Source organism: Mus musculus, chromosome 18 (assembly GCF_000001635.26).
Source record: "Mus musculus strain C57BL/6J chromosome 18, GRCm38.p6 C57BL/6J".
NCBI lineage: Eukaryota > Metazoa > Chordata > Mammalia > Rodentia > Muridae > Mus > Mus musculus.
The window spans coordinates 87,197,887-87,215,545 of NC_000084.6; positions in this window are offsets into that span (position 1 = coordinate 87,197,887).

Consider the following 17,659-nt stretch of genomic DNA (forward strand, 5'->3'; position numbering starts at 1 on the left):
GTCTCAGACCCATTTTCACATATGTCAATAATATTTTTTAAATTTATTGTTTGGGTTATTTTTATTGTGGGTATTAATATTCTGTCAGATACAGAGTTGCCAAAGATCTCTTCCGTTCTGTGTGTTTTCTCTTCACCCAGTGGATTTTTCTAAAGCACTGCAGAAACATTTTAGTTTTATGAAGTGTCAACTATGGTCTTAATTCTTGGACAAATGGAGTCTTATTCAGAAACTTCTCTCATACATATTATATAAGACACCACCTATGTTTTCTTTTATTGGTTTTGGTATTTCTGGATTTACATTCAGATTTTTGGTCCATTTGGAAATGTTTTTGCACACGGTAATATATATAAAATGCTAATTACATTCTTTTGCATGTGGACATTGAAATACCTAGTACCATTTGTTGAAGATGCTTTCTATTTTCCAGGTTATAATTTTTGTATCTATGTCAAATTTTAAGTGGCTGAGGTTGCCTCCACTCATGGCTGGGTTTTCAGTATTTTTCTATTGACCTAAGTTTCAAGTCCATTTTTACACCAGAAACTTATTATCCATATTAATATATATATATATATATATATATATATATATATATATATATATATATATCATAACTTAAGATCTGGAATGGTATTGCCTTTTCTCAGGGTTGTTTTAGCTATTTGTGGTCTTTTCTGATTCTGTATGAATTTTCAGGGCCTTTTTTCTCTGAAGAATGAGATGGGGATTTTGATTGGTAATGCAGTTTTACTGTAAACAGCTCTTGTAAAAATGGTCAATTTTCACAATGTTAATTCGGCTACTTCAAGAGCATGAAATACTTCCCCTTTGCTAGCCATCCTCTCTCTCTCTCTTTCAGTGTGTGTTCCTTCCTTCCTTCCTTCCTTCCTTCCTTCCTTCCTTCCTTCCTTCCTTCCTTCCTTCCTTCCTTCCTTCCGTCTTTCTTTCTTTCTTTCTTTCTTTCTTTCTTTCTTTCTTTCTTTCTTTCTTTCCTTCTTGATTAGATTTATTCCCTCATGATTCTATTCCCTTTGAGGTCATTGGGAACGGGTGTGTGTCCATGCTCTCTTTCTCTGTATGTTTGTTTTGGTGTAGAGAAGAGCTATTTATTTGTGCATGTTGATTCTGTATTATACTCATTGTTGATTTGTTTATCATAGTTCTAGAAGTTTTTTGGTAGAAATTTTGGTGTCAGTAATGGATATTATCATTCCTTTTCCAAATACAGGTAGTTGGACATCATTTTTTTTTTAAAAATCCCTTTAATTTCCTTTTTTTGTTATTAGTATTCCAGCTTGTACTTTGAGCATACAATTGAAAAGGATTGAAAATAATTGACACTACTATCATGCTCCTGACTTCAGGTGGATTGCTTCAAGCTTTTCTCCATTTAGGAAGATATATTAGCTAGGACTTTCTTACATATAGCTTTTGCTGAGTTGAGGTATGTTCCCTTGAGCCCTCCATCTTCCAAGATGTATTATGAAGGCATTGCAAATTTTTAAAAATCCTTTTCTGCATATGTTGAGATTATTGTATGATATTTTGTGACTTTACTTTTTTAAATTAGGTATTTTCCTCATTTACATTTCCAATGCTACCCCAAAAGTCCCCCATGCCCTCCACCCACCCCCCTACCCACCCACTCCCACTTTTTGGCCCTGGCGTTCCCCTGTACTGGGGCATATAAAGTTTGCAAGTCCAATGGGCCTCTCTTTCCAGTGATGGCCGACTAGGCCATCTTTTGATACATATGCAGCTAGAGTCAAGAGCTCCGGGGTACTGGTTAGTTCATATTGTTGTTCCACCTATAGGGTTGCAGTTCCCTTTAGCTCCTTGGGTATTTTCTCTAGCTCCTCCATTGGGGGCCCTGTGATCCATCCAATAGCTGACTGTGATCATCCACTTCTGTGTTTGCTAGGCCCCGGCATAGTCTCACTAGAGACAGCTAAATCAGGGTCCTGTCAGCAAAATCTTGCTAGTGTATGCAATGTTGTCAGCATTTGGAGACTGATTATGGGATGGATCCCTGGATATGGCAGTTTCTAGGTGGTCCATCCTTTTGTCTCAGCTCGAAACTGATTTTTTGTCATAATCTATTTCTGTGGTTTATTTCATTTGCAACGTTCATATGTTTAAACATTCCCACATTTTAAGGATAAAGTATCTTGGTTATTGTCTAAGTAAACTCTTCATTTCTATGAAGAGATACCATGACCAAGGCAACTCTTATAAGGACAAACATTTAAATGCAGCTGGCTTACTGTTTCAGAGGTTTAGCCCATTATCATTGTTGGAAACATGGCAGCATCCAAGCAGACATTGTTTTGGAGGAGCCAAAAGTTCTACATCTTGATCTGAAGACAGTCAGGAGAAGACTGTCTCTTCTGCAGGTAGTCAAGAGGAGGGTCTGTTCTGCACTGGGTGGAGCTTCAAGGCCCACTCCCACAGTGATGCACTTCCTCCAAGAAAGCCAGACCTTCTGGAAGTGTGTCTTCCCATCGGCCGAACATATTCAAACCACCAGAGTTACAGAGCATAATCTCTTTTATATGTTCTTTTATACCACTTGCAAGTTCTTTACTGAGCTATTTGAGATAACAAGTTTTTAGAAAAGTAATATGAAAATATTTCTTGGAAATAGAAGCAACCTTTAGACTGTATTATAAGAAACCTATAATTTATAAAACTGGGGATCATGGATGGCAGGCAAATGAAAGTTTTTCAGTTTTTCCTCATATTTCCTCCTATATCAAAGAGTTTCAAATAACATCTAACCTAAGTGGCTTCTTAGTAGCTGGCTTGTATTGCCCAAATCATTCATTCTCATCTGTTACCTAATAACTGAAACATAGTGTGTTGTGTATGGATTAAGCCTTGGGAAGACTTTAGAAAATTGGTCTAGTGGTCATGAATCATTTGATGGAAAAGATCTGTAGTTATGATCCCTGTTTTATTCTTCTTAGCTGATACCCCATAAAGCTTGGGGTGGGGTAAGATATGTGACTCATGGATTGCTCTAACTAGCCGATCTTGTGTGAAAAGTTACTCACTGTTCCATTCTATAATAAATGATGTCCACAATTATTATACAATTGTTTTATTAAAATATATCTCTACCATCTTATCATGCAAATAATATCAAAAAGTTATCTTTGGAACCTCAGAGAGCTAAAGACACAGCTGGGCTCAATGAGAAAGAACCTCTCAGGATGCAAGACAGGGGGCTTAGGTTCAATGCCAGCATTACCAAAAGAAAAATAAATAATAAAAGTTATGTTATCTAATTTTTATATCTCTACATTATAACCACTATTTTTTTTCTTTTTTTAAAATAATTTTATTACGTATTTTCCTCAATTACATTTCCAATGCTATCCCAAAAGTCCCCCATACCCTCCGCCCCACTTCCCTACCCACCCATTCCCATTTTTTTGGCCCTGGCTTTGCCCTGTACTGGGGCATATAAGTTTGTGTGTCCAATGGGCCTCTCTTTCCAGTGATGGCCAACTAGGCCATCTTTTGACACATATGCAGCTAGAGTCCAGAGATCCCGGGTACTGGTTAGTTCATAATATTTTCCACCTATAGGGTTGCAGATCCCTTTAGCTCCTTGGGTATTTTTTCTAGCTCCTCTATTGGGAGAACATTTTATCCTAAACCAAAAGGATATACCTTCTTCTCAGCACCTCACGGGACCTTCTCCAAAATTGACCATATAATTGGTCACAAAACAGGCCTCAACAGATACAAAAATATTGAAATTGTTCCATGCATCCTATCAGACCACCATGGACTAAGGCTGATCTTCAATAACAACATAAATAATGGAAAGCCAACATTCACATGGAAACTGAACAACACTCTTCTCAATGATACCTTGGTCAAGGAAGGAATAAAGAAAGAAATTAAAGACTTTTTAGAGTTTAATGAAAATGAAGCCACAACATACCCAAACCTATGGGACACAATGAAAGCATTTCTAAGAGGGAAACTAATAGCTCTGAGTGCCTCCAAAAAGAAACTGGAGAGAGCAAACACTAGCAGCTTGACAACACATCTATAACCACTATTAAAAAGTTAGTACGAATTACAAAATGCTTTAATATGATCTGTAAAATGATATTCATCTTTATGTTGATATTATCTATTAATGTGATTTACAATATCTAAAATTAATATTTATAGTATGAATAAAACTTCAATCCTGTGACATAATTGAATTAAGAGAGATTTCTCTATCTGATCTATATATTCAAATAGTTATTGTGTCATTTTCTTAGTTAAGGCTTTATTTCTGTGAAAAGACATCATGAGCACAGAAAATCACATAAAAAAACAAAAAAAACAAAAACACTTAATTGAAGCTGGCTAATAGTTCAGAGGTCTAGTCCATTGCTGACATGGTAAAAAAGCATGGTGGCATGCAGGCTGATGTAATTGAGAGATCTACATCTGGATCTACATTCAGATTCTTATGATTTGTCTATGTTTTCTTGCACTAGATCCCCAATGAGTTAGAATGATTTATAGCTCAAAGGCTCAGATCATCTCTTGATGATGCTGATAATTTTGAAGTCTAAATTCAGATATTGAACGTTGACATTCTGAACTCCTGCTTCATCATTAACTGAAAATTTATTAATAATGATGTGTAATCTGGGGCTGTAGAAATTGTAGCTTTCATAAAAAATATATATAAAAAAACCCAGAAAGATAGAGCATTTCAAAGTAATTGTTTTATACTGTAGTAGACTAGGTAGAAATGAAATATTGAAAGAAAGAGAGATTTATCAATGCAAAACTACAGGATGCATTTTAACTGTGACAGAAACTAAGAGATATATAAGTTGATTGCTAGAAAAATATATAGGCTCATATTAAACCAGCATGGCAATGTTTGTAATAGATATTTAATTTGCACAATTTATTTAAATTGTCCTATCATGAAACTATGATGAAATACATTTAATAAGAATATATACATAATTTAAACTATGTACATTTTATCATAAATAAGTGTTATTATTTGCAAAACTGTGTTATGGAAAGAAGGATAATTACAAAATTAGAACATATTTTACACATAAGCTTTCTGGTAAAATTTGACCTTGTAATAATTAATAATTCTAGTTATTTATTTTAAAGGATTATCTGGTAATTTCCTTAATGACTGTGATGGTTTGAATAGTAAGCCCCTCCATTGACTCATGTGTTGGAATGTTTGGTCCATAGTGTGTGACATTATTAGGAGGTACAAAACTATACACCATGTGTACCTTTGTTGGAGAAACTTTATCATTGAGGGTAGGTTTTTCGGTCTCAGATGATCAAGCCAGGCAAGTGGCTCTCAGTTTCTCTTCCTGTTGTCTGTGAATCCAGATGTAGAATACTCAGTTACCTCTTCAGTACCATGTGTGCTTGCCTGTCACCATGCTTCACACCATGATGATATTGGACTTAATCTATAACTATAAGATAGACACAGAAGTTAATACCAGGAGTGGGATATTGCTCTGATAGGCCTAAAGATACTTTTGTTTGAATGCATGTGAACTTTGGAGCTTTGGTATAGGGAAGCAGTAGAGTGTTTTAAGCCTTGATTAATGGGCCATACTAATAGGAGCATGGATGCCAGTTGTACTGAGGGTGATTTGAACTGTGGATACCTGCCTCATGAAGTTTCAGAGAAAAAGAACATTTGTATGTGGACTAGAGACTTTTTTTGTGATATTTTGGTGAAGTAAGTATATGTTTTCTGTTCTTGTCCAAAATATGGCATTAGCATAGAAAATTTCAGAACAGCTTAGTAATGACTCTGTCATATGGTTAGTACTGTCAACCCTTATGCAGATTTATAATGAGAGGAGCAAGCTGAGGAAGGAAAAGTACAAAATGTATAATTTCAGTAGAAAATTGCACTAGGAAGTAGAATAGAGCTAAGTAATGTGTTCAGGAAGATAAATAGATTAAAAAAAACTGACATTAAGTCGAATTCAGGAAGTGGTAATTTCACAGTAAGATCCCACACAGATAAGCTTCCAAATTGTGAAAAAGAATTAAAGTGAAGGTCACACCAAAGTGTGGTTATGCATTCTTTTTATTTTACCATTCCAGATATAGAAGTAGAGGCAAGCAGATATCTGAGTTCAAGGACAGCCTAGCCTACAGAGCAAGTTACAGCACAGCCAACTCTAGGTCTTAAAGACAACCACTGAAAAGAGAAAGCTAATCGAAATGTAATTGAATGAGGAGGTCATGTTTCAGCCCTAGAAAGCAGCAGAACATGGGCAGCTGAACTTGGCAGCTGAGGTTTCACAGTTCTGGCCTTAGAGTCAAGGATAGAAGAAAGGTGTCATGAAATATCCCTCTGTTACTAAAACCCTCCAGGCCATGCATGGATGCCTCGAAAGGCCATTGTGTAAGGTTGTGAAGATAAAATCTTGATTGCCTTGAAAATGCAAAAATTTGGAGGTGCCAGAGGTATGGCATACCTGCCAAACAGAGTTAATGACAGGGAATGGAACCAGCCAAATAGATAGCAGTCTGTTGCAGTCAATAAAGATGAAAGAAGTTGGATATCAAAGAGTGCTTTGATATCAGACATAAAGATGCAGAGCTGCCACACAACTTTTCAATGTAGCTTTGCTTCAGTATTTTCTCACTATGTTCCCTTTCCTCCATTTTGAAATAGTATATCCTCTTCCATATATGCTAGAAATATTTGGTTTTTTTTAATTTTGATTTTACAGTTTATTATAATTAAGAGATTGCATGAGTCTCAGAGGAGACTTTTAACTTTGGAGTCAGTGCTGATAGTGAGATAAATTATGGGGACTTTTGAAGTTGGAATAAATTCATTTTGCATTATATCATGGCTAAAATGCTATGGATACAAGGTATTGGAATGTGGTGGTTTCAATAGGAATGCCCCTATAGACTCATATGTGTGAATGCTGGGTCCATGGGGTATGACACTATTAGGAGATGTGGCCTAATTGGAGTGGGTATATCTTTGTTGGAGGAAGTTTAACACTGGGGGTCAGCATTGAGGTCTCAGATACTCAAGCTAGGCCAGTGGCTCTCAGTTTCTCTTCCTTTCATCTTCTAAGAATACTGGAATTCTTAACTCCCAAATTCTAAGGATAGAGAAGGAACAGATATAAATTAAAAGGGGAAAGGAGAATTCAGCTACTGTTTTAGATGAGTTACAGACTGTCCAGCATATATTAGAATTGTAATATGCTTGAGGCCCTGTCTAAGAACTTTTTTTTGCTAAAAAAAAAAAAAAGACAAATATTAATGGTACCTTGCCCAGTCATCACCAGAGGTGCTTTTTCCTTGCAGCAAATGGAAATAAATCCAGAGACCCAAAGCCAGACATCATACATAAAGAAGGAGAACCCACAGACCACTCAACTCTAAACAAGGAGTCTCCATCAAATCCCTCCCCTGGAGCACAAAGAACCCTGTGGAAACAGAAGCAGATAGCATGTAAGAGGCAGAGGGGATATAGGACACCAAGAAAACCAGGCCTTTTAAATCAACAGGACTGACATACATGTGAACTCATAGGGACTAAAGTAGCAGGCACATATCCTGCATGAATCTGCACAAGATAGGGTCTTAGAGCTCAAGAGAGAAGTAGTCGCATGCTCCCACCCTTAACCCAGCCAGAAGCTATCTCCAATTACTAACCACTTGCAAACAAATTTTTAGTTTTTTGTTTTTTTTTTTTCTCCAAGGGAGTCTCACTGAGGAAACAAACCACTCTTAAAAATAGTCTGCATGCCTAACAGTAAATGGACAACAAAAGCAAACACAGCAGCTCCTTTGGAGGTTCCTTGTCTTATGTGTCCTGTCAGGCCATGTTTTTCTTCATTGTAAAATGTTACTTTACCATATTTGTTTGTTTATTTGTTTATTTATTGATATTTTATCCCACAGTTCCTTTTTGTGTATATTATGACTTAACAGTTTAATGTTTGTGGGATTCTGGAGTGTGAGAATGAGCAGTTCTCCTCATATGTATTGGAATTTTTGTACCTTTTATTGAGTTCATTCCCTATTTTGTGTTCTTTTATTTTTGGATTTTTTTTTATAAAGGAAAACATTTAATTTGGGGCTGGCTTACAGGTTCAGAGATTAGTCCATTATCGTCATGACAGGAAGCAAGGTGCTGCTCAGGCAGACATGGTGCTGGAGAGGTAGCTGAGAGTTCTACATTGGATATTTGTTTTATTTTATTTTTATCTACAGATACTTCATTGTTTTCTAAGGAAAGAGTGAAAGGGGATGGGCATAGAAAGAAGGGATAGTGGAGCAAGGGGGAACTAAAATAAGTATATGTTTTATGGAAAAAGTCTATTTTCAATAGAAGAAAAAGAAAAGAAAGGCTATCATTTATGCTCACTGTTCTCCATATGCCTTCAGAAATACTGGTGAAGAAGATTGAGGATTGTGCCAAGGTAGGAAACCGATAGATGGGTAAAGATGAAGCAGGTTAGGAAAAAGAATATGAATGATGTTGAAGGCAAGAACAAAAATAAATTTTAAAAAAATCCCAGAAGTTTCTTTCCAATAGAGCAAAAGTGACATCCAACTGGAAATAGGGTTGTAAGAGTGATAATTCTATTATTCTCAGAGTACTGCTGCAGCAAAGAAATAGCAAAGCATCTACCTCCAGAGAAGTTAGAAATAAAATTGACTTCACTAGCCTATAATGCTACCAATATATGCCTGGCCCCACTGAGTGGTAACTTGAAGCACACATGACCAATCATATACTTAAGATAGTTCAGTTTTCGCAATACCAACAAAACCTTGTGTATAATTATGATACCAATTATAATTGACATTAGGTAGCAGATGATAAACAAACTTCCCAACAAGTTTAAGTACAAAGGAGTTCGTCACATAAGGAAAATAGAAATGTGGAGAGAAAATACACTCCACTGATATAGAAGGATCAATAGAATATAAATATGAAGAAAATTAATGTTTCATACCAAATAACTAACAACCAAAAGACTTAAACACAGTCTAATTATTTCATCCGTTGGTGCAAGCTCTCACAGCCCCAGATGAACATAAAAATAAAATAAGAAAAACCTATAAATTACTCAACAGAATGATAGTGTTCTCTTTACAATTCAACCAATAGCTCATTCACTAATAAAATTATCCAAGGCAAAAAGGCACCAGAGTGTTCCATCTCTGCAGAGCAAACTTTACTCTGAGTGGGATCTTGAGAAAATGAGAATAATCCTATGTGAATGAGCATTCATGCCCGCAGCACTGCATGGGAAAGGAAAGCCCTTCCTTAGGTTGGGCTAATGTGACATACCTATTGTCATGGAGTGTATGTCAATATTGTATGCAGAAAGTGTCAACCACTGTGTCCTCCTCATACAATTTTGTAGCCTGAACTTGTTGCTTACACTGATGTGCCTAGTAAGTTTAGTTAACCTGCCTACTCATTATCTCAGAAGGCTCTGAGATTCTGGACTGCTGTTTCGTCTCCTTTAGAGTGTCTAGCCCACTCAGTCCCAGCTTTTCTGTACACATCTCTACTGTTTCTTCATTTTCCAACACCACAGTCATGACAAGCCTAAATTTATTAAGGTATGCCATCAGGAAGCTGGAAGTTAGAATGTCCAGAACAAGAATCTAAATTTTAACTAATATGCACAAGAATCTGTAGGAGGTGGAAACAACTGTGCATAAAAAGATAAGTAATCCTCAGCAGGTAGATATGACTATGTGAAACAAATTTAGCCAGTTAGGCAGAGTAACCAATAAGAAGAAAAATCTCCTGGACAGGAGCAGTAGTTCTTAACAGAATCATAGACTAATTGGCAAGTAGAAATACACAAAAATAAAAGGAATACTTTAGTAAAAAAATGACCAGAAATCACATCCATGAAAATGGGAAAAGTAAGCAAACGTGTATCTGCATCAGTTTTGAAAGAAGGAGTACAGGAGAAATGCATGAAGATTAAATGTTAAATGCATGAAGAATAATGAATGTTTCAAACTATAGATTCAAGAAGCGTAGGAATGATTGGGAGTTCAGTTGAGGGTATGCTCAGCATGTGTGAGGCACTTGCATACATCCCAGCATTCAGGGAACAGGGCCAAAAGAAACCAAAGAAAACAAAATAAGGCTCAGTACAACATAAGCAAGATAAATCTCAATGTAAAAGTTCACATTGGTATATCGTACTGATATGGCTAAAATGTCTTTCAAAATGTAAAAGAGAGTAGTATCTTATAAAATATTTCTGAGGATTAGAGCCGAAAATAAGAGTGGTGTAATTAATGTATTGGGGTGGAAGTGATAACATGTATAATTATGTTACATAATTCTATGTAAGGGAAACATGTTTTGAAAATGAAAATAAAAGGATGTTAAAAGGACAGCAGTATCTACACTACAAGAAATTTAGAGAATTGTTTATATTCAAGAATAAGACACTAGATAGTAATTTAATCAAAGCAATAGCAAATTGTTTAAGAAGTTCTTGGAATAAAATATATTATATAATTTGATTATGTAGTTAATCTCTAAAGGTAATTGATTATAACACCATCGAAGCTCTTAAGTCTTGTAGAACTGCAAAATGTAGAATTGTCTATTGGAAAACAGAAAATCAGAGCACATCATGACAAATGATACTAAGAATTAGTTTAAATATACATTGTAAGATTTGCTGACATGTGTTACAGATTTCAAAATATCTGTCATACAGTATGTGGTTCTTGTGCCATTTTTAATAAATATCTATCGTAGAATAAAATACTAAACTCACTAGTTACTCTAAGCATAGGGGATTATGAAAATATCATAAAGATCAAATGGGATATCACAAAACATCTGCAACATGCTAAGCCTATGACCAACTTCCCTAATAAGCGTATTAAAATTGAGTTGTTAACACATTTGTTTTAGAAGATATGTCTTTGGATTATATGAGAAAGCCAGACTAAATTTTATAGACTTTACATCATTATAAAACTGTAGAGTAAGACACACATTTACTAATAGAATTAAAGTACTTCCACATAGATATTAAAATAAAATATATTGCATGTATTACAAGGATGTAGCTTAAAGTAGTATTTCTAGGAATATTGAAAAGTTCATTATAAGAATTAAGGACTTAATTTACCAGGAAGCCCAAACAACTCCACAAAAATACATGTATATGGGACCAACTACAACCTTACACAGTCGCATGCATACACAACAATGTGCATGCACACACAGACACACCCACACCCACACACACACACATACACACACACATATGCTTCCCCACAATCATCATCAGAAAAAGTAAAAAATAATTAAATAAAAAATATGAACCAACTACAAAAATTACAAATGGTGACTTATTTCTTCTCTTCCCATCTTCCCTGTTTATCCCAAGCCATGCCATTCACCACTGTGATGCGGGAAAACCCTTGCAAATTAATAGTTTATTCTAGTTTACAAACATGGTTACAGATAGACAATTTGTCTATTTTATACATGTCTAACTTATACATTATCACAAATATTAATCATACACCCTGGATTATGCTTCCTCCAGAAAATACATTTGTAGTTGTTTCTATAGATCAAGGGTATATTCTGTGTTTCCCAGTAAAATATGAAGAAATGACTCAAACCTACAATGATATTTAAAAAGAAACTTAAAAATAATGAGATAGTAGAATTATATATAAAAAGGTTGGTTTCCTAATGTCTCCCATTATATAGCTGTAGTTCAGAAATAATGGCAGATATGTCATACTAAATATCCTAATATCAGTTTTTCTTTGTAAAGTTATTAGGTTTAATTGAATTTTGCATGAGCTTTTCACCAGGTAAAAACAGTTTGCTTTATTTAAAGTTATGAAACACATCATTTACATTTTATTCCATTGACACCTTGGAGTTTAAGTCATATTTTAATTTTTAATAATGTTAAAGCTTTAAAAATCATTGTAAAGTTCTCATTGTAAAGTTCTTCTCTCATGTCATTGTTCTAATTACTCTCTGAAATTAGTCTTTTAATTCTCTAAAGGTGTTTTTAAGAATGATGTTCACCAAATAATACATCTGCAAAAACATTTGATGCTCTTATGTGTTTAATATGCAGCTCATGGTGGGAGGTGCTGATTTGCAAAGGTTTTTATGAGAACCCTGTGATTCACACGGGGCCTGCTCCACAAGAGGCATGCTATATGTGAAGCAGTAGTGACCCCTAAGATGATGCATAAATGCTTCAAAAACTGCAGTTGAACTGTTGCCATTGACAGTTTCCAAGATCATTCTTTAAAACAGATTAGAATGCTCCCTGAAAACTGCAGTTCAGATGCAATATATGAAAATATAAATTAAATTAAATTACATAATTAAACTAAAATGCATATAAATGTTCTCTCTTCATTTTGCCAACATGACAGATATCACTTAAAATATAAACAAAGAAAACCCAAACAAACGAACAACCCACATCTGTGCCAGAATTTTTCTCTATTCTTCAAACTCCACAGCATAACTTGGTTGACACATTGCCTGAAGTAGCAGAGCAATCTAGACGTCTAAAATTCAAGTACGATTGGTAGACAGTCTCAATCAGAATGTGTTTTCAAGTTTGTTGTTTTTGACCAAGGAACACCTTACACTTATTGTAACCTTCTTTTGTGCAAAGAAAACACACATACAACCATTGAAGAATACATGATTATGAAATACCACAGATGCCTGGAGCTAAGTCATTTTAGTTATGGTTTCTGTTGTTGGGATAAAACACGATGATCAAAATGCAAGATGGGGAGGGAAGGGTTTTTGTCTTCTACTTCCATCATAGAAGGAATACAACATCATAGAAGGAATACAACATCATAGAAGGAATACAACATAGAAGGAATACAACAAAGGAATTCAAGCAGTACAGAAACATGGATGCTGGAACTTTTACAGTGACTTTGGAAGGGTGTTCCTTTCTGGCTTGCTTCTATGGGTTTTCTCAGCTTGCCTGCTTATAGAACCCACCACCAGCATAGAGATAGCACCACTCATCATGAACTTGGCCCTTTCCCATCAACTGTAATTAAGAATATCCCTTACAGCTGTGTTTTATGAAGGCATTTTCTCAATTGAGCCTCTTTCCTTTCAGATGACTCTATCTTGTGTCAAGTTGACATAAACTAGCCAAGAAAATTGACCCCTTTCCAACTTGACATAAAAGCATATCACTGCTAAGCCATGCCTTTTCTTTCTTTTTATCACCAAGAGCACACATTACCATTAAGATCACTACATAAAACATTTTACTAACTTTAAAAGTCTCACAGCTTTTAAATTCAACACCTTAAATTTAAATTCAACACCTTAAATATTAGTCTTTTGAAAAACTCAACATCTCCTCTATAATACTATTTAAAAAAAAAAACAAAAACAAAAATAAATTTTTAAAATTCAGTCTCTCCACTGCATTTTAAGGTCTCTTTATGTTAAGAACTATGGACTTCTGTGATCTAAATAATAATAATGATAATAATTTAAATGCTTCATTATTTCAAGAGAAAAGAGCCCTAAAGTTTACAATACAGTGTCCAATATCTGGGATTCATTGATTATCATCTGGGCTCTTCCAAGGGGCTTGGTTTACTTCTCTGGGTCCTGCTCTGAAGCATATACCCAATCTGTCTTCCAAGCTCAATCTGGCTTTATTCAGCTGCTGCCACTTCTCTTGTTGGTCATCCTATCGCACTGGCATCTCCAAAATTCCAGGGACTTCTGCAAATGGTCTGCACTTTCACTAACAGTCGACTATAGGCACTTTTCATGGTACCAAGCCTCAACTTCTTTGCATGACCCCTCCAATCCTGGACCTTCATCTGCCACTGAGACTGCATCTCCACCAAAGGCCTCTATTGTCCTCTCACAGTGCCAAGCCTCAGCTGCTCTCTATGGTCCCATCCTGTGTTTAAAACCATTATCTTCTGCGTGATTAATATACTATCAAGTTTGGCTGCCAAGCCAGGCATAACCCTGAATGCATCTGGATCCCAGATTTTGTGTGCTCTTAGGAAACATTTCCAGGAAGACCCCAACAAAGACAATGCTGCTCTCTTTAATCACCACTAACTTCTCAGCTCCAGCTAACCAGCATTGAGTGTACCAGCAAAGCAAAGATTTCATGTCAGCACATTCGGCATCCTGTTACTCACAGTTGATTCTTCATCCCGGCTTCACAAGATTCTTCACACAAAATGCCCTGCAGAGTTTTTAGCTCCCTCTCAAACTTCACAAAGCAGGTCTCTATTGTCTACCATCAATATTCTTATCCTCCAGGCTCCTATAGCTCTCTGAGCTCTCAACACTCAATGGGGTTTCTAGCCTGAAGTTCCAAAGTCCTTCCACAAGGGTCCCAAAACCAACATGGTCAGGTCTCTAATAGCCATAGCCCATTATCCTGCCATCAACAGTCTTACTTCAGGTTTCTATTTCTGTGATAAAATACCAGGACCCAAAGGCAAGTTGGGGATAAATGGGATTATTTGTTTAATACTTCCAAATAACTGTTCATTGTTGAATAAAGTCAGTACAAGAATTCAAACAGAGCCTGGAGGCAGGAGCTGATACAAAGGGCCATAGAGAAGTGCTGCTTTCTGATTTCCTCCCATGGCTATTCTTAGGCTCCAGGGTCAAGACCCCAGGGACTATTGCCCCACCTGCAATAGGCTGGGCTTTTGCCTTTCAATCATTAATTAAGGAAATATTTTAGAGATGGATCTTATAGAGGAATTTTCTCAATTGACTTTCATTCCTTTCTGATGATTCTAGCTAGTGTCAAGCTGGTATAAAAGGCAGGATGTATACCATTGTCTATTTAAAAAAAATTTTTTTAATGCAATAGAGAAAAGTTCTCATTTCTTATTTTGGTGGTGACCCTAAGTGATTCTGTGGAGGCCTTGATAATAGTCACCCATAATTTTGTAGATAGGCCATTTTGGTTTTGTGCTTTTTTTTTTTTTTTTTTTTTTATAATCCTTCAGAAGACTTTACCCAGTCAGCTAGATTACACCATTGGCTTGTTGGCTCCAAATGGCTACATAACAATTTGTAATAACTGATTTTTTATGAGCTGCCCACAACTGTTATTTAAATGCTCTGGAGGTTCCAAACATGGTTACTTCTTGACTGGATCTCTTGCTCCAAGATGCACAAGTCTGAAGACAAGAGGAGGACAGTCTGGGTTCCTCCTACAGCTGGAAACACATTTTTCAATATAACATGGTTATTGATTTGTTTTTGTAGGACTGAATGCCTCTTTGGCTCAGTGATCATTGGCTGCTGGGCTTTGCATTGTTCTGAAGCTTCTCAGATTTTTTTTTTACTACCTGTCCTTCTCATCCAGGCTGATCATTGGTAGCACATCATTACCTTGGCCACATAATGTAATATGAACAGGTGAGGGTCACCACCTTTGCTATGTTAACTGATCTAAGATAGCAAACACCTCATCATTTTATTCATGCTTCAATGGTTTAGCACATAAGAGAATGACTTACCAGAGTTGTCACAGTTATGTTTATTCTCTCCTTAACACTTATGTGCTGAACTATCAGTTAATACTCTGTTGCTTATGCACTGTTTAATTCAATTAGAGGAAATGTGAATAAGTATAAAGAGGGCATTAAAATGTTTTATTTGGATAATTCAAACTATATTCATGTCAATACTTGAAATAATTGCTGATTGCAGAGATTTCTTTTAATATTTGTAGACTCTTTTCGACATTTACTTATGACTCTAAAATTAGCACTTTGTTCATCAAATGTTATGTTCACATATGAGAATGTCAAAACCAGTTTGCATGTTAGGAAACTGAGTGTGAATCTTCCAGAGCAGGTGACATATTGTCATATTTCATAAGCCAACATAGGTTTTCTGGCTGCAGACAGATACATTTTAGTTTCTAGTCAGATACTACACTGAATTATGAAAAAAATTTTAAATATTTTAATTACAAATAAAAGACTTTATGAAGTTTTTGTTCATGAGGGAATTTATATAAAATTATGTCTGTGATTCTTTAGAACAACCTGAAATTTTGCAGTAAGACTGCTGACATATTGCTGGGCAGTGTTGGCACATGCCTTTAATTCCAGCACTTGGGAGGCAGAGGTAGGTGGATTTCTGAGTTTGAGGCCAGCATGGTCTACAGAGTGAGTTCCAGGACAGCCAGGGCTACACAGAGAAACCCTATCTCGATAAAAAACAGAAAAAAAAAAAAGACTGCTGACATATTATCTCCTTAGAAAGCCATTTCAGCAAACAAGAAGAGTCCAGTGTTTTTTTAGTTAGAGTCCATTCAAAGAGAGCTGAAAAGTAAAATGCCAGTTTACTTTGAAGAGAGTCCAAGCAGAAATCATGGGTATTTTAAATGCTGAAATCTTCCCACAAGAGAGAAGTGCCTCAGACTATTTGAGTCCAAAGCTGAGGTAAACAACAACATCATTTGTTTATTTGAATAAGACTGTTAGACATGGAGGTGTTGGAATGAATTTGTTAAAAGTCTGCATACTGAAGAGTAAGTGCAATTAGAAGGTATTTTATATATTCATGATACTGTCAAAGAACAAGTTTAATTTATAAAAGCTGCATGTGTTAAGCTGAAGATGTCTCTGGATAGTAAAACATGTTAATTGAGTTAGTAAGTATGCAATGGATCAGTAAAGCTTAAAGAAGGAGGAGAAGCTAGGGCACACATTTGGAAAACATGATTACAGATCCACATGAAGAATGATAATAAAGATTTGTACTAAGCCAGGGGCATGTCAACAGTGGGAGATGTGAAAAGGAATCCTACAAAAATAGCTGGAAATTGGGATCTTCTGAGGTGAGAGGCCAAACCTACTCCATCTTGGGACAGGACTCCATTTTAAAAGAAAAAAAAATAAATAAAAGCCTGAAAACTTGACTTGTAGCTAAACCTAAACTATACCCAAGTTCCAAGAAGGACTTCATGGCTTGTCCTTGGCCCATACCCCAGAGTTATTTCTAGCTACTTCTGAGCAATCTTCAATCAAAGATTTTTCTGATTGTTTCAGATGTACTATCAGACTGTGATTGTTCATTGTCCTGCTGTTGACTATTATACTCATTCTATTAGATATTTGACATGATGGACACTCCACCACTTAGTCTCATTTCCTATAAAACACTGTCCTAATGAGGGTTCGGGGCTTCTTCACCAAACTGTCAGAGGTGGATAAGTCCAAACTTGAGTTTGTAATAAAGAGACCGGAATGTGAAAGTCAGTAAGACTGAAAGTGAAAAGATACTGCAGATGTACCTGTTATTTATCTGTGGATGCTCCCACCATCTTAGTAACTATTCAAAGACCTTCTTCCAGGACTATGTTACACAATACCAGGCACAATCTAGGGTAGACTTGGAGACTCTCTTTATCCTGATGTGTGAGGTTAACATCCCACTGAACATAAAAAGCATTTAGATTTTCCACACTGAACCTGCATTTTTAGAGGCTTGTGTTCTATATAGAACTAAAGTCCTTTGAAATTTTAAATATTACACCCAATCTGTGATGAGAAATGGAATGTAAATTTCTACTTCTGTTGTGGTGACACT